Consider the following 18,817-nt stretch of genomic DNA (forward strand, 5'->3'; position numbering starts at 1 on the left):
AATGATCACGTGACACACCTGAATATCATGTGACCTTTTTAGTTTTTCTGAGATAAAATAAGGTGATGGGGGAGGGGAGGAGGGGATGAAAGAAAGATGTAGGGATGGTTTCACATGATAATTTATTGTGACCATCCCTACCGAGTTTACATACGTTTTGGCATACCATCCCTGTACATCCTTTTACATTAAAAACTGTTTCTAATTATTACTTGAATATACAGGAGGGAGGAATCATGCCCTACCTTATTCCACAATGGTCTTATAAAAACCATATATACAGAACATATACTGTACACACGTATATATATATATATATATATATATATATATATATATATATATATATATATATATATATATATGTCGGAATGGGACTTAGAACTTGGGACTCAGAGGACTCAGAGAAAGGAGCAACGGATATATTTATTAGAACTCGTTTACACAAGCTTGCGGAAAACACAATGTCGCTTGAAGCTCACGAAATGACCAACACTACAACAAGGTGCTCTGAAGTAATTCGATTTAAACTTGCTATATATAAAGAATATAGGGTGTGGCTTTAGCTCACAAGATACAGAGAAAGAATGGGCTCATTGGTCCCCCCACCATTAGTCCCATCCTGTTGTTCAGTTAGTTAAAGGAAGTTCATCCAAGGCCACTCATGGGTTAGCTCAGATAAGGAGATGGTCAGCAATATGTGGCAACATGTTTACAACTTTCTGTATAGAGACTTGGGTTGGGGAAGTACAAAGGGAGTGGACACTCATAAATGTGTCAGCCTACAGGATATTGGCAGAGAGATAGCAGCTGCAACCAAGGCCACAAAAGGGGAACAAGGGATTATGCCAATACAGGGCAAAAGCTCACAAGCACAGAACTCCTTATTAGGGTATTACACATCCTCAATGCACAAGAAAGGACTAAGTATTTTAAAAGAATACAGCAAACAGTCAAAACAAAACATATCATTGGTTATGCTTGGTAATTGGTAGAGCAGCAAGAATTAACAAAGGGGGAGGGGAATAACAGCTCCCCACATACCGCCCTTTTGGATCTAAGATACAATTTTATCTCCGAGCCAATCAAAGGCCTTTATTTCAAACAAAGCAGAAACAAAACAAATCAGGAAAGTCATTCAACATATCACGCGAAGGCAACCCAGTGAGCATGTAGTGCCCAAAGCACTCCACATCGCACCCAGCAGGATGATTCGCGTCTGTATGTGAGTATGCAATGTAAGTCCGTAAAGGCAGGGTGAACAAATGGCATGTAAAATCCTCCGAGAGTATTGAAATAGACAGTGTAAAAGGTTCACTAAACATACCACGCGAAAGCAGCCCAGTGAGCATGTCCCGCACCCAAAGTACCACACATCACACTCAGCAGGATGATCCGCGGGTATGTGGGTGTATGTGGGTGTATGTGGGTGTATGATGTAAGTCAGGTGTAGGTGGGTGTATGATATGAGACCGTAGAGGCATGAAGATCGAATAGCGTGTCAGATCCACAACGAAGACCTCTGGTTCAGCCGGGGTCCACACCCAGGAGGATCTCCCGACCCACCCTTCGACCACAGAGGTGCGGCCAGGACTCCCCCCCGACTGGAGCTCGCCCAAGCTTACCCAGGTTAAATCCTTGTAGATCTTCAGCGCTCATTCGATATTCATGTTCATGAGGTCTCTTATATGCTGGTGATCTGGGGAAGACACAACGTCATCAGTAACAGGTGGCTTAAACCTATGGCCAAAAAACAAAGCATAACGGTCCAAAGGAGGGAGAGAAACTTCCTTTGGGTCAAAGTCGGAGTCGTCCGAGGCGATGCTGCTTCCACCGCCGTTATCCATGGACGAGTCTTCAAGACAATCAGATTCGGAACTCAGAGTATCTCCAATGTTGAGTTCCTCACCATCCAGGCTCGGGTTTGCAGCTGGGTCCAAATCCAGGATTGGATCAGTGACGTTTGACTCACTGTGAGCTTGTGAGACATAAAGGTGAGCTCGTGAAACATAAAGAGGCAAAGCCTGCATTGAAACATAAACATCAGTCGAGGACCCTTGCAAGTGGCCCACATCATCATCGGAATCATCATCAGTAACATTATTCTCAGGTGGCTTAGGCCTGCGGCGTAGGCGGCCAGCAACAGTCATAGCCTTACACATCGAGAAAAAACGAGAGGTCTCCCTTAGGTACTCGTTGGCGTCTGCATGCGACATGTTGGGGTCCAGAGTAATCGGCGTCCTGGCAGCCTGAAATGCTCTGAGGTCCGCAACTGTGTAATCAAAATCATTATCGGTAACATCAACAATGGAAGAACAATCTTCAGAAGCGGAGATCTCATTGTCGCGGCCCAGTGACTCGTTCGGGTCGTCGTTCCAGGATCCGCGATCTGCAGTCACGTCGACGGCCGGAGTGTCATCAGGACCCCCGGTCAGCTTGTCGGTCATCACCATGGCCTTTTCTGGTGTCGTCTTCAGTGTCCATCCTGTGGTAAACTTTCTCACACACGCAAGGACTAAAGCCTTGATTAGTACACAACAAACCACGATTCCAAGGACTATTGCCAAGGCGGTCAATATCCACTTTACTATCGTACCTGTCCATCCTTTGAACCAGTCAGTAAGCCACTGGTGGGAGGCTTCCCGATCCATTCGATCCTTTGTCAATATATGAGCACTTTCTCTTAACCATATAATAGCAGCACTGACCCCTTGTGAAGGATCAGGAATAAAAGTACAACATTTACCCTTAATTATCCCACATACCCCTCCTCGTTCTGCCAGTAGCATATTTAAAGCAACCCTATTTTGCATAACCATTGTACGCAGGTGGACAACCGTGTCCAACATTTCGTCATGTGCTGTAGCGGTGTCGTTGGCCACCCTTTCTAAGATTAACGCAATTTTGTCAATGCGGTAACTGTTCATGACCGTCCCAGCCCATGGGAAGAAGAAACTAACGGCTTTCTCCCAATCAGCGCCGTGTAAGGTGGTGGTGTCGTCGTCGTGCCAATAGGTGCTTCGTTGTGTCCTTATGAGTGCAGTGGTATTATGCAAGTGTTGTCGCATTTCCATCTCTGGGAAAACTGATCCTAAATAGCAAATTCCTCCCCAATTATCAGGTAAATACGGGTAAGCTTTATTCCCGCATACAAACATGGTCCCGTGCGGAGCCACTAAATGGGTGGTCATGCAAGTGCGAAGGCCTGGGATAGTGTTTGTCCCGTTCTCCCCTCTCCATGCCAACTGGAGGTGTGTGAGGTTATGTAAGGGTGAGCTTGTAACATTCACTAACAGCCTGTGTTTCCCTTCCCTAGGGTCCGTGGGGAGGGTATCTCTACACACGGATTTGCCTACCATTACGTGGCCCTTTCCTTCTAAGCAGAGGGCCCCCCTTGCCGGCTTGACCCAAACCGGCGCCGGACGTTCCTCAAAGTGTCGGGACTGGATGGGGGGGGGGGGGGTACTGAAAAACTCGTTTACACGCGGTTCCGTCAGAACCTTGGCTTGTCAGGGTTGTACTAATGCATTTGGTGTCTAGTGGCTTCAAGCACAAATCATTGAGTGATAGGGGTAACACTACCATTGGTATTCCTGCGGTGCTGGTGCGGGGAAGGTGCATACACATCCAACACCGTGTCCTATTCTGTACTGTGGCCATATGCCGTGCGACCTTCCAGTATGTGTTCTCCTCTGGCTCCCTTCTTACTTTCTGGGCAGGAGGGGGTTTAATGACGTACGCGGCACAACTAGGTCGGAAGTAGGGTTCAGTTCCATTTGGGATTAGCGTGCGAGGGGGCCATATTCCACATTCAAGTATCATTGTTGTATCCGGGCCAATGGGGGCATAATGCAATAAGAGGGTAGTATTCTCGATGCCCTCGCCCCATCGATATCCTGGGGCATATCGACTACTTATGTCCCCAGTGTATGTTCCATTTTCCACTTTCCTAACCTTAGACAGGACTAGGCGTGGTCTTGTCATGCGTGCCTGTGGTGTCTTATTGTGTACCACTATAGCTTCCACCCATCTTACAGATAACCACTTAAAGCGTGTTTCCAAGTTACAGCAATTCACCGCTACTTTGTCTCCCCAGCGAGCCGTTATATACTTGACGGGGTAGAGGGGAAATGCTGGATAGTTGTCGTGTCCTGGGTACTTGGGGAGGTCCTTTCTCGATAGCTCAAAGTGCAAGAGCCTATCTTTGGCAGGGGGTTTGAGGCAGCTACCCAGAATTCCCATCACCATGACCATCATTGCCGCCCTTAGGAGACTGTAGTGCCCTAAACGGTGCATTGTCTTCAGCAGTGTGAGGTGCGGTGTCCTGTGTGGCTTGTGGTGCGGGAATGGACAACTTACAATGGGTGGCGTGGATCCACGAAGGTTTACCCTCGCAGAAGACTGCCGTCGGTGTGACCAGTAGTACCTGGAATGGTCCCTTCCACCGTGGCTCCAAAGCAGTTTTGCGGGTGAAGTGCTTTACGAGCACCCAGTCGCCGGCTTGGAAGTCGTGGATGGCGTGGCCTATTGGTTCAGGCAGCGCCTCTCGTACTCGAGCATGGATGCTGCGTGCCACATTGGACAAGCCTATGCAAAATCTCAAAAGCATGTCATCCATCACCGGCAAAGCAAGGGTGGACATGTCCGTTGGTGCTGAGATGGGCAAGCTCATAGGTCGTCCCATTAATATTTCGTGGGGGGAAAGGCCCGTAGTGCGACCCGGGGTGGAACGGATGCTCATCAATGCAAGCGGGAGAGCCTCCGGCCACTTCAAGCCTGTGTCTGCGCAAAGTTTTGCTAGTTTATTCTTTAAAGTCTTATTCGTTCGTTCCACAAGTCCCGATGACTGTGGGTGGTAAACGCAATGGAAGGACTGTTTAACGCCCAACGCCTTCAGGATGCCCTTGACCACCTGCGCCGTGAAATGGCCCCCTTGATCTGACGAAATTATCTGGGGGATGCCAAATCTGCACATAAAATCCCGCACGAGGCGCTTCGCTACTGTCGGGGCATCGGACTTGACGCATGGGTAGGCTTCGACCCATTTGGTGAACGTATCTACGATTACCAACACGTAGCGAAACGACATGCTTGGTTCCAATTCTGTAAAATCGAACTCGATATTTGCGAACGGCCCACTTGGCGGGGGCCGTCCCCCGTCATGTGCATGTCTCGGCGGCGCCCCTCTATTGTGTTGCTGGCAGACCACGCACGATCGGCACACTTCGGATACAATCCGTGACAGTCCTGGTGCCGCCCAAGTGTAGTTTATCTGTCCCATCACCCCCCTCTGGCACACATGACCATTTTGATGTGCCATGCGTGCCAGCCAAGGCAGTAAGGCCTGGGGTGCTATAGATTTCTCTTCAAGGGTCCACATTTCCCCTGGCCCAGGGCGTATCGCCCCTCGTTTGAGCCAATCCTCATGTTCGTCCGTTGGCGCAGCGCTTTGCAAATTTATGATATCGTCCTTAGTTGGTGTGGCGGGTGGTCCCACAGTCGGTATGTCAGCAATCTGTGCAGATGTCGCCTTTGCTCGTGTCACCATCGGCATGTTGCGTTCTATCTGTTGGTTGGCGGCCTTTCCTGCCGCCTCGTCCGCCCTTGCATTGCCCCGGGCAACGTCAGTGTCCACCCTTTGGTGGCCACGACATTTAATTACCGCGATAGCGCGGGGAAGTAAAATGCTTCGGAGGAGCCCTTCTACCAACGCGCCATTCTTTATCACTGAACCGGCAGATGTGAGAAAACCTCTCATCTTCCAGATGGCCCCTTTATCGTGGACTACGCCGTGAGCGTAGGCCGAATCGGTGTAAATGTTGACGGCAAGGCCTTCCGCCAAGCTGCACGCTCTGGTCAAGGTGCACAGCTCCGCCTGCTGTGCGGAAAATGTAGGTGGAAGACGCCCGCTTTCTACCGTCTCGCTATCCGAGCACACGGCACACGGCGTACCGAGCACACGGCCAAAATTTTTTTTTAACAAAAACAAAAGTTAAATTACAACAGGGACCCGTCCCATGCACGCCTAGCTGATCCATCGACATAATATGTACAGTCGGGGTAGTCTAGGGGATTGTCCTTTAAATCCGATCGCACCATGGAGACTAGCTGTACAACGTCGGCGCACACGTGGGGTTCGCCCTCCTCAGGGGTGGGCATCAGTGAGGCTGGGTTGAGTGTCGTGCAACGTTCGATCGTGATGTTGGCTGCAGTGATCAGTGCGGATTCGTATTGCATTAATCTAGTGTTAGACAAATGCTGTGTGCTTCGTTGTAACAACAGCGAAGTGACGCAATGCGGTACCCGTAGCGTTACAGGGTGTCCCATAACAATGTCCGCTGTCCTTTCTACTGCGTACCTGGCCGCTGCCACGGCTTGCAGGCACACCGGAAACCCTCGTTCGACCGGGTCTAATTTTTTACTAAAGTAGGCCACCGGCCGCTCCTTATCCCCATGGGTCTGTGTCAAGACTGACTGGGCGAAACCTCCCACGGCGTGAGTGTAAAGGGTAAATGGTTTCGCATAATCCGGAAGTCCTAATGACGGTGCCGTGACCAACGCCTTTTTCAGCCCTACGAAACATCGCTTCAATTCATCCGTCCATACCAATTCGTCCGGGGCGTTTGATTTGGTCGCCTCGTACAGTGGCTTAGCCAGCAGCGCAAAATCAAGTATCCAAGTGCGGCAGTATCCCGTCATACCTAGGAAGCGCAGCATTTGCCATTGCGAGCGTGGGCGAGGCATCTCCATGATAGCGGTCACCCGTCCAGCATCCAATTCTCGTTTCCCATGCGAAATGGCGTGTCCCAAGTAAGTTACAACCTTCCGCACAAATTGAAGTTTTGGTCTGCCTACTTTGTGGCCTTTGGCCGCCAAGGCCTTTAATAGGGCCATGGAATCCTTTTCGCACGCCTCCTTAGAAGGGGAGCAAATCAACAAATCGTCAATGTATTGCAACAACACTGACCCTCCCGTCAATTCCACATCCGCCAGATCGCGGTGCAACGCCCAGGAAAACAGAGTGGGGCTATCTGAAAACCCCTGAGGTAGTACTGTCCAAGTATACTGTCGCCCCCTATGGGTGAAAGCGAACAAGTATTGTGACTCAGCCACGATGGGCACAGAGAAAAACGCAGAACAAAGGTCAATAACTGTGAAGTATGTTGCGTCCGGCGGAATTGACATCATAAGGGTCTCTCCATTCGGCACTAGTGGGTGTATGCCTTGTATCACCTTGTTCACCTCCCTTAAATCCTGTACAAACCTCCATTTGTCTTTCGTCGGCTTTTTTACTGGCAAAATTGGTGTATTACATGGGCTGTTAGTTTCCACGATAATTTTCTGCTCCACCAGGGATTGAATTACTGGTGCTATGCCTACGTCGGCCTCGGGTCGTAGCTTATACTGTTTCACGTTTGGCAAGCGCATTCCCGGCTGCACTGATATCACTAAAGGTTCGGCGTCTCGCATCCGTCCAACCTCATCGTCGCTCTGAGGCCATAAATTGTCTGGCACTTCCGCCAGGAGGTAGTCTGACTCACCCGGGTCCGTTAGAACCGCTCGCATGACATAGTTGCCCTTAGGGGGCAACTCTGCCTCTTCGAACACTCCCTCCCTCAGTTGTGTCTTAATGTCAATCGAGAACCCTTCATCGTTATTGAGCCGTCTCACAGTCCAGCGGCCCCTCTTAAACCAATAACCTTGTAAGGGAACTTCCTGTAATCGCCCCACCATCCAACCTACACTTTCCGGCGGCCACCCCTTGGCAGTAGTGAGGGTAACATGGGCGGCCGCTCCTTCGGGGTATTGGGTCAACGCACGCTGACTCGCGGATAGGGTTACCTCGATACCTATCCCCTCACGGCCGATCCATATCCGTGATAAGTGTAGAGGCGTGTGCTCGCCCAGCTTTTCCTTAACCTTCTCTCGATAATCCTCGTCCTCGCCCTTTGCATCATAATACGCCGTGCAATGGGGTGGATTATCCTTTAAATGTTTTATCGAAATTTGGTGCAGTTGTAGCCAATCTCGCAGAACTGGACTGTCCAAACACACATTATCTATGATATGCGTCCAAGTAGCCAGAGCCCCTTCGTCCAAGCGCCACCAATACGCGGTGGGGCCGGGACGAGACAATGCCATCATCAACGAGTCGTGTTTAGATTCCGCGACATCTACGAAAACTCCCTGTTCTGTACATGAAATTTGACAGCCCAGTCGGCACAATAAGTCCCGTCCCAGCAAATTTGTTGGGGCGGTAGTGGTCATCAAGAAAGCATGTTTAGCCTCCAGCGGGCCGCATGTTACTCGCACTTCCTCCGAAATAGGGAGCGCTAGGGGTAAGCCTGAAACGCCCATTATTTGAACGTTCCTCGCCGTGGGGCGCAAAGATGGCAATTGCCCCTCGTTAATTGTACTGCGGGTCGCGCCTGTATCGACAAGAAACTCTAATTGTCGTCCGTCCACGTCCAGCGTCAAGGTCGGTTCCTCTGCCGGTGTCATGGTCAAAAGAGGACACTCCTTGGGCGACCCGCCGGCGTCCCGTCAATAGGCCCCTCTATTGTCCTGGGGCGGAAACCCCTTACGAGCACTTGGGCAATCACGTCTCCAGTGTCCCATTTGCTTGCAATAAAAGCACGGTTCCTGCGGAACCGGCGGTGCGGAGGGCATAGGTCGTCCCTCTACGGCACCCCTTCCGCCCAGCCGTCGGTCTAGCGGCCCCCACTGTGACTGGTTTACTTGTTGCCATTGCGGCGGACCCCGAGGCGGGGCCCAGGTCCCCCTCGGTCCATTCTGCATCCCACTATTGGGGGGTGGTCCAGGGTTTTGGAGAAGGGGTCTTGGTGGGTACCAAATTTGGGGAGGGGGCCCTGGTACGGTCCAAGTTTGAGGGTTTTGAGGAGGAGGGGGAAGAGGGGGTGGTATTGTCCATTGTTGTCTTATCTCGTCCATGTTAATTCGTCCATGGTCTTGGTCAGTACAACCGTCGCAGTCGTTGCCTTCATGGTGGACCCACTCTCCGTTGGGAGATTGGCCCCTATAGAAAGGCCAACTCCCCCTCCCGAGGTCCTCATGACCCCGGACGGGCCCCCACTTCTGGCACTGATCGCGTATGTGGCTCTGACTCCGATCCCCCTTTTTATTTTGATTAAGTTGAGCCCGTTTCTCCTGGACATACATTTGTAATATTTCCTCCTTAATATCCTTCTTCTCCTCTAAGGAGGAGCCCGGGCATTGTTCCAGCTTGTCGCATAAATCGTTGGTGGTCATTCCCTTCCAGCCGAAAAGGACGGACTGTACCTGTTTCTTTAATGCCGGCCGAAGCCCCTCTATTAAATATTGGTTTACCAATGGGTTGGGTAGTTCTGTCATCAGCATCGGACCCAGTCCTCCCCATCGCGTGATGGCCCTTTCCAACCTTTCCCGGTAATCCCCAATTGATTCTCCTGCTTTTGTTTTATGGCCCCGATCTTTCCCCAATCCGGACCTCCTGCTGGCAACAGCGCCTGCTCAATGGACTCTAGCAGCCGGACCTTTAGATCACCCCATTGCGCTTGTGTTATCTGGGGGTTTGCACCCACCGCCCTTGGGTCTGCCATCGGCCACTGTGCTCTTTGCTTAGCCTTATCCCATACCTTGGGTGGGAGCACAGAAGTGCCCATATGGGTTATATCTCGAAAGTCACAATCGCCATGCTCGCATGTGATCCAATTCGCTATGGTCGGTGCTATCTGTCGTGGGTCCTCGATGAGCAAATGTTGAATCCTTTCCCGCATCACCGTTAAGGCGGATTCCTTCCATGGTACCCTTTCTCGAACCCCATGACCTGCTGCATCAACTCCGATAACTTGTAGGGGGCACAGTTTTTCCCTCTCTGTTAATCCAGGGCATTCCTTCAATGGGGGGTATAAACTAGACATTCCGGTGGTTCGGGGGGTCTCGTTCCCATCATAGCCTACCAGTGAGGGGTATAACCCATCCTGTCCGATCGGTGGTGGGAACCCTGCAATATCGGTCCCGTTATTTATCCCGTTAGCCCCGAGCTGTGCAAACGGATTTCCCTGGCTCGGATGGTTCTGGGGGGTAACGACCTTCGTGCCGTGGGGTATCGGCCCCGGGGGTATCTGGGGCACGACGGTAGCAGGGTTGCAGGGAGGTGGTGGCGGGAGCGCAGAAAGGATAGGTGGCGCCTGAAACCCCGGGACAGGGCTTAGTTCTGGGGCAGGGGAGGGTAGGTTGGTTACTACCTCCCCTACCGCGGGGTCTGGATTTTCAACGAGCGGCATCAGTCGCGCGTTGGCCTGCCTCTCTATTTCTTTAACCGCTTCATCCTGCATTTTATTCGCCTGTTTCCTCAGGCCCTTGAGTTTTGATACCTCACCGGCCAGGCTGGCCTGTATCGACCTTGCGTGTCGCTTCATCGCTTCTTCCTTCCACCAACCAAAGACTTTCCAATAGTCAGGCGGGAAGTGTTTCGTGTCCTGTTCTAACTTTTCTAATGCCCCATACAACACGTCCAATTTTTCCAGCGCAAAAGACCCTCCTTCGGGCCACGGTTCACCTAGATCCTTAGTCAGCGCAACCCATGACTTCCCTGGTCTCGCAGCGTCATAGCCATACCTCCTAAACATGAAAAATGCTGGGGTATTTCTGAGAGGTTCACCTGCCTTTACAGTCTTATTACCCATCCTAGGAAAATTTAGTTTACCGACGTAGCCTTGTACCCGTGAGGTTCGCCCGCCTCGCGAGGTACGGCCATCTACCTAACTCCTGAGAGGCTCGCCCGCCTACACAGCTGTCTAACCTAACCTTACTGTACTCTCCTGGCGTCCTACGCCCTTATAATACTTCTAACCTTACTTATAATTCCAATGTCTCCCGGGTAGGCCTCGGATTGGGACGCCGCCCTTATCCTTACCCTCACAACCCAGAGATCTATTACCCCTTACCCTCGGGCGCCCAACGTGGGGCACTTCCCCTTACGTAACGTTACCCTAACGAGTTCATAAACAGTCAGTTGCTCCGGGACCCAAGCGGTCCGTATTTAAATTTAGGTTCGTGGATCAAGTTCGAGCAGGGAACGGAACAAACGGCATCCGAGCAAGAGAGTGGGTTACAATTTGGACTGACCCCCAGGCTATAAAGGAAAAAACAAAAGGAAACCACAGCTCACCTGACCCGGATCAATTGCCAGCTGGTCTCACCACTCACTTGCCTGGGACCGCGTCCCGGACTGCACAGACTGATCCCACCGCTGCCACCATATGTCGGAATGGGACTTAGAACTTGGGACTCAGAGGACTCAGAGAAAGGAGCAACGGATATATTTATTAGAACTCGTTTACACAAGCTTGCGGAAAACACAATGTCGCTTGAAGCTCACGAAATGACCAACACTACAACAAGGTGCTCTGAAGTAATTCGATTTAAACTTGCTATATATAAAGAATATAGGGTGTGGCTTTAGCTCACAAGATACAGAGAAAGAATGGGCTCATTGGTCCCCCCACCATTAGTCCCATCCTGTTGTTCAGTTAGTTAAAGGAAGTTCATCCCAGGCCACTCATGGGTTAGCTCAGATAAGGAGATGGTCAGCAATATGTGGCAACATGTTTACAACTTTCTGTATAGAGACTTGGGTTGGGGAAGTACAAAGGGAGTGGACACTCATAAATGTGTCAGCCTACAGGATATTGGCAAAGTCTTGTGGGAGGCTGAGAGATAGCAGCTGCAACCAAGGCCACAAAAGGGGAACAAGGGATTATGCCAATACAGGGCAAAAGCTCACAAGCACAGAACTCCTTATTAGGGTATTACACATCCTCAATGCACAAGAAAGGACTAAGTATTTCAAAAGAATACAGCAAACAGTCAAAACAAAACATATCATTGGTTATGCTTGGTAATTGGTAGAGCAGCAAGAATTAACAAAGGGGGAGGGGAATAACAGCTCCCCACATATACAGTCATCCCTCGCTATATCGCGGTTCACTTTTCGCGGCTTCGGTACATCGCGGGTTTTTCTCGCTAGTATATGTAAAATTATATCGCGGATTTTTCGCTATATCACGGGATTTTGCGGTATAAATGTATTTTTATATACTATTATTTAAAATATTTTTGTGGTAAAATAAGCATTTTCTAGCCTAAAAAATTTAAAAACGTAAAAAAATAAGAAAAATACAGTAATTAAAACATATTACAAGAAATAAAATACTGTACATAGTGTACAGTAGAAGAGTAGACAAAGAGACAAAGAGTTGTGCGTATGGAAAACGCAGATGCAGCAGCTTCCACTTGCGCTAGTTACCCACGTAATGGGTAACTGTAATGCTCTTTCTGGCTGTGCAGTACATTCATCATCGTCATCACCTTCATCGTCATCAGTACTGCACAGCTAATTCATCATCATCTTCATCACGCAAGTTGTAGTATTGAAGAGCCGGGGCTCTTGCTTGATACGGACGAAATGACGGGCAAGACACAAACTCGTCCGAGAAGATATTTATTCTCAAAACCAACTCGGGAACACTGAAAAGCCCGTTTATCGGGCTGCATTTATATAAAGCACAACGAGAAACCGAAACCGAAAGCCACGCCTCTCAAGCGTGGCATGCTTCGGCGGTCACGTGATCAACAGGTGTAGCTGATTATACCCGCACGCGCGGCACGCTTTGGCGGTCACGTGACCAGCCACTCTGGCGCCGGGGATCCCCGCCGGTGACGTCACCGGCTGGAGCAAGGAGATTCTGATGCTGGTCTTGCTTGGGGGACCCATGGGTCGCTACAGTATCTTCAATGGTGAGTACCCATTAGAATTTTATATGTTGTTAAAATTACGTATGTTTAAGATAGTAGGGGAGCTCCCAATAGAGTTCGTGACCATTTTCCCGTGATCAAGGTTTGAAGGTTGATTTTGAAAGATAAAAATATATATAAAAAAATAAGCTTGGGTATCTTTTTTTTAAATGCGGGCTAACTCGGCCAGAGGACAAAATCCAAGATGTCCGCCAAAACCGCGAAATCGGGCATATTTCCGCCTACGTGAATGCTACATATACATATTGGGTGTCCATATGTGGGTTTTTCTGGGCCCAGATCTTGCATCTTACATCAGTCAAGTGATATTGTGACTTAAAATGATATTAAATGATTAATGTTGACCAAAATCCAAGATGGCCGCTGCAAAAAACCATGTATTGTATATGTTCATAATTGTGCATACCATAGATTAATCGCTGGCGTCTAAATACAGTTTTACATGACTAGTGTTTTCATTTATAACCTTATTGTTACTATGAATGACTTTTTGAGCAGGTAACGAACCAAGATTGCTGCCTTATCTACAAGATGGTTTGATTAAGTTTCACAGGTATTTGTTCACAGGTAGTTGTTAGTATTAATTTCCAGGGAGTACCAGGGTGGACAATGGATCAAGGCATTACAGTTAAGTATATTCAACTAATAATAGTTAAAATATTAGTTAAGTCCCTTTCTTTAAGAGATAAAGATCTGTCCTGTTCAATATTTAAGTTCAGTTAAGTATTAACATCATTCATATCATGCTGTCTGATGTACGGTATGTACAGTAAGTAATAGGTTTTATTTTTCATTGCAGAGTATACCATGGCGACACCACCCATTCAAGGAAAGAAGAGAAAGAGTGAAGATGAGGACCAGCCTCCAGGACTATCAAGCTCCAGTGAGTGTATCCTCTGTCATAAGCATTGTGATGAGGAAAAGAGTAGCTTAAGCCCAGAAGCCTGGCAGCATCTCCAACAACAAGCAGAACGATGGAGAGGATTGGACAAATACGGTCAAGTCTTTGATGCAGTGCCATGGCACAATGGACCAGCTGGCATATATTTCCACAAACTGTGTAAAGTTCAACTGGCCAGTAACTATAAATTGGAGCAGGCACTAAAGCGACAAAAGAAATGTTTTGAAACAGAAATCTCTCGCAGCGATGATGTAGCTGACGAAGCACCTGGACCATCTTGCGCTCAGAGACAATCACGATCACAAACCGGTATTATACAAGACAAACATTTGTGTATTTGGTGTATGAAGGGAGAAGACCTGAAACACCCTGGACGGGACAAGTGGCACATCATGCAACAAATGGATGCATGGCATGTCTTCAAAGGTCACACAGTCCATCTGGACGACGAGAATATGCGGGATCGCATTTTGACACTGATTGATTCCACGTCAGATCCATTTGCCACAGAGATCCGCTACCATCGGTCATGTTGGACGAAATACATCAAAGTCCATGATTATAATGATCAACATTTGCACATGCACAATGTACGACTGGCAGAAGTACGTCAAATGTTTTTCAAACATGTGCGCACTGTAATTTTTGAAAGACATGAACTCCGAACACTACAGAGCCTTCTACAAGACTACACGCAAATGCTGGTGAACTTTGGCATGACTGTGAACACTGTGACGTCTAGCACAATAAAATCTATGCTCCAAACGGAATTCAGCGACCAAATTGGTTTCCACGAAAGAGTTACAAAAAACAAGAGCTCAATGGTTTTTGACACGTCAGCTGGTGGAACATACATAGAAGCTGCTGTAAATTGCCTAGGTGCAACTGATGACCAACTCGTCTCAATTGTAGCGCAACGAATTAGAGCTGAAGCAGCAAAAGTATCGCCAATGATCTGGCCACCTCACATTGACGATTTACTCAATGAGGACGAAACAAGCAGCCTACTGAAACAGCTCATTTCCCGTCTAAAGTCTTCAAAACCTCAGCGTGACCTTGATATGGAGGATGACGACTCTGCAGTTATCGCTTTGACTGCCTTGCTCTCTTCATATATGACAGGCAAACGAACTTCATTTGGAACAAGGTTGTCTGTTATGATACACGGACTAACCAGAAGCCGGGAACTTGTCGAGTTATTGAAAAAATTCTCAATTGGGATCAGCTACAAAGACGTGCTACATCTCTATGATGCTTGGGCCAAGTACGATATTGAGCAGAACAAAGCATGTCCAGAGGAGCTTGCACTGGGTATGCCAGGGACAGCAGTAATGGACAATGATGACTTTTCTGAGGACACGCTAACTGGCGCGAACACTTCACACCGTACAAATGTTATGTTTGTCCAGCCACTTGATTTGGTTCATGCTCCAGAGGAATCGGCCCCAGAATTAACAATTCCCAAGTCTAAAGAAATGAAGCATCTTTGCATCGATCAGCATAAAGTCCATCCTTACAAGACTGTCCAGCGTGGAGCTCCAAGTATGCGAACAGGTGTTGACATTACTCCTTCAGATACTAAAGTCCAGAGGCAGCGAGGACTCATTCATGCCATGGCACGTCTAGATGAGACTCATACACCACCTGCACCATGCAGTCAAACAGTTGGGGGATTTGCAGGTTTCCAGTCAACAGTTCAGCCGCATGTTGTCAAAAGCAAGCCGTATTACTTCTTGACTTTTCCAAATCCTCCTGGAAAATCTGTAGTGCACGAAATAATGTGCCGGATGGTTGATGCAGCAGGCAAAAAGAACATGCCCTTCATCCAGTTGGTAGGAGATCAACCAGTGTATGCCTTGATAGTGCAAATGAGATACGAACACCCTGATAAATTCAGTGTCGTGTTGCCTTCTATGGGCCCATTTCATATTCACATGTCTTACATTTCTGCCATGAATAAGCGTTTTCACGGGTCTGGCTTGTCTGACATCCTCGTTGCGGCAGATGTTATTGCAGAAGGGTCTGTGGACCAGGCATTACGGGGCAAACACTACAAGAGGAGCATACGATGTCTCCGATTGATGTATGAAACTCTGCTGAGAAGAATCATACAACAGTCACTACAGAATGGGGGAAGCATCTCAGATGAACTTGAAGCTCACTTGACTGTCCTGCGGAATCCTTCCTCAACAGCAGAAGAACGGCAGGAATGTTATGCACTTCTGGAAGCCAACCAAGAGGTTATTTCATTGGTGGCAGATGAGTTCAATAGAATTGAAGAGTCCGGTGGTTCAATGGCAAAGTACTGGATCACATTTATGGAGATGACTGAAATATTGATGATGAATCTGCATGCGTTGAGAATCCAGAACTGGGAACAATTCAAGTCGACATTACGTTTAATGCTACCATGGATCCAGATTTATGACAACGATAAATATGGACGGTGGTTGGTTGAGTATTGGCTGGAAATGGAATCCCTCCCAGAGGATGTAGCACAATACATGCGAGATGGCTTATTTGCTCAATCCATGTCGGGAAAGCCTTACTCATGTTTGCCATTGGATCTCTGGATCGAGATGACAATGAACAAGGGTTCAAAGATGAAAGCTGGCTGGCTCAAAATTTTGAAGAACGAAAAGATGCTGCTGTCACATTCCCGAAATGCTAACAATGTTAATAGAGTCCGATCCTCACTGCATGATCTTGCCAGCACATAAGAATCAAAACGACATCACAGTGAAAATGCTCCCACTCGCATGAAGGAAGACGAACAAGCTGTACAAGATATTAACAACTGCATCACTGAATTCGGCTGTGACCCTTTCAATGAAGAAAACAAGGTCTTGAAGTCACTACAGTCTGGAATGGTAGCTTCTGATGACCTCATTCAAGATTTTGAATCGGTCCACACCGATGGCGAGAAATGCTTGAAGGCATTCTGTGAAGACAGAATGTTCAGCAGCAACAAACCTTTCCATGCAACCATTCACAGGAATTTGAGACGGAACTTCAGCAACCCACCTTCAGTCAAGACTGGCGAGCGCATCATGAAGTCAGACGCAATGGAGAACAGAGCGATGGCAGCAGTTGTCTCACTTGCTGAAAATGACACCGAAAATTTCACCTTGTCAGAGATAATGTCGTACCGAGTCACAGATGAATGTCTGCCAATATTCAATATCAACGGCACCATGAAAAAAGTGCAAAAATCTAAGTTGGTAGAAAAATTCAAGCTACATGCGTTGGAACCAACACCAGACAAGTACACGGCGATCCTGGACATGGGATTTATATGGCGTTTGTCTACGCCATCGGTAGAAGACAGGGAAAAGGCTGATGGAATTTCCTACACCTGGGGAGACTACGCATCGAAGGTGTTCGCCGTCATTATGAGCAGACATAAATATGCATCACAAGTTGTGTTTGTCAATGACAGATATGATGTTTCCCTGACCGTCAAGGATAGCGAACGCAAGCTTCGAAAAAGCACTTCTGGATTTTCAGATGGCTCCAAGAATGTTTTTTTCAAGCAGTCGGACAAATTCCCATCTGCCAAAGGATTTCAAGACTTCTTCCACAATGCAACAAACAAGCAGCACCTACAGATCTTTCTCAGAAACGAGTTCAGCGTGTTGTACCGAAACTATTCTAACACTGAATTTGTCTACTGCGTTGGGCCCACATGTGTCAATCTATCGACAGGTTTGCCTGTTACAGACTTCCAGTGTGAACAGTTAGAAGCAGACACATGCATGTTCTTCATCTACTCACAAATACGTAAAGCTGGAATAGAAACACCTGTTATCATCGACGCAGAAGATACGGACGTGCTTGTATTGGCATCGTATGTTGCTCATAGAACTGAAGGGGTGCTCGCAATGAAGTACAAAAAGCAGTTCATAGATTGTACAGCTTTCTGCCCGAAGGAAATAGCAGATATCATAGTTCCTCTTCACGTCCACAGCGGCTCAGACACAACAGCAGCATTCTTTGGACATGGGAAGAAAACCATCTTCGACATATCATCCACTTCACCTGAAGCTAGAGCGTTCCTCAGTGAAGTAGGGAAACACCTACCGGTCCCTCAGCAGGTGCTTGATCATATGACGCTGTACACCATACGGTACATATACAAGGACAAACAAAGTACCACTCTGTGTGATGCTCGGGCCAGGAAGTGGCGACAAATGAAAAGGAAATCAATACTGCGGCTTCCACCAGACAAAGAATCCCACGATTTGAAAGTCAAGAGAGTGAACTATCAAACCTACGTGTTGCTCAACTACGAAAAACCTGATGCGCCACCGTCTCCTTTATCTCATGGCTGGCATCTCGAGGAAGGCACGTGTCTTCCATTGAGGTACATTCACCCAGCACTCCCAGAAAAACTAACTCAGGCTTTGGAAAGCAGCCCAACTATGGATGATCCAGTCGAGTCTGGGTCCGAGACGGACGATTCGGACAGTGAATAACAATTTCAATCTATCCAACACAAACAAACTGTTATAACAACTATTGTCATTTTCAACCCTACCGTATATGCTACTTGTGCAATGTGTATCACTGCTTGTAAATGTAATGTCATGTCACTGTAAATATAATAAAACAAAATAGAGAAAGATAAATTCTTTCTTACTGATTGCAAATGAAAACCTTGAACATTGTGTCAAATAAAAGACGTTGCAATAGATACAATGTACAGTAGCCATAACTGCTTATCTAACGGGCGAGAGGCAGCCATCTTGGTTCGTTACCTGCTCAAAAAGTCATTCATAGTAACAGTAAGGTTATAAATGAAAACACTAGTCATGTAAAACTGTATTTAGACGCCAGCGATGAATCTATGGTATGCACAATTATGAACATATACAATACATGGTTTTTTGCAGCGGCCATCTTGGATTTTGGTCAACATTAATCATTTAATATCATTTTAAGTCACAATATCACTTGACTGATGTAAGATGCAAGATCTGGGCCCAGAAAAACCCACATATGGACACCCAATATGTATATGTAGCATTCACGTAGGCGGAAATATGCCCAATTTCGCGGTTTTGGCGGACATCTTGGATTTTGTCCTCTGGCCGAGTT

This window comes from Myxine glutinosa, chromosome 10 (assembly GCF_964187855.1).
Source record: "Myxine glutinosa chromosome 10, kmMyxGlut1.1, whole genome shotgun sequence".
Lineage (NCBI taxonomy): Eukaryota > Metazoa > Chordata > Myxini > Myxiniformes > Myxinidae > Myxine > Myxine glutinosa.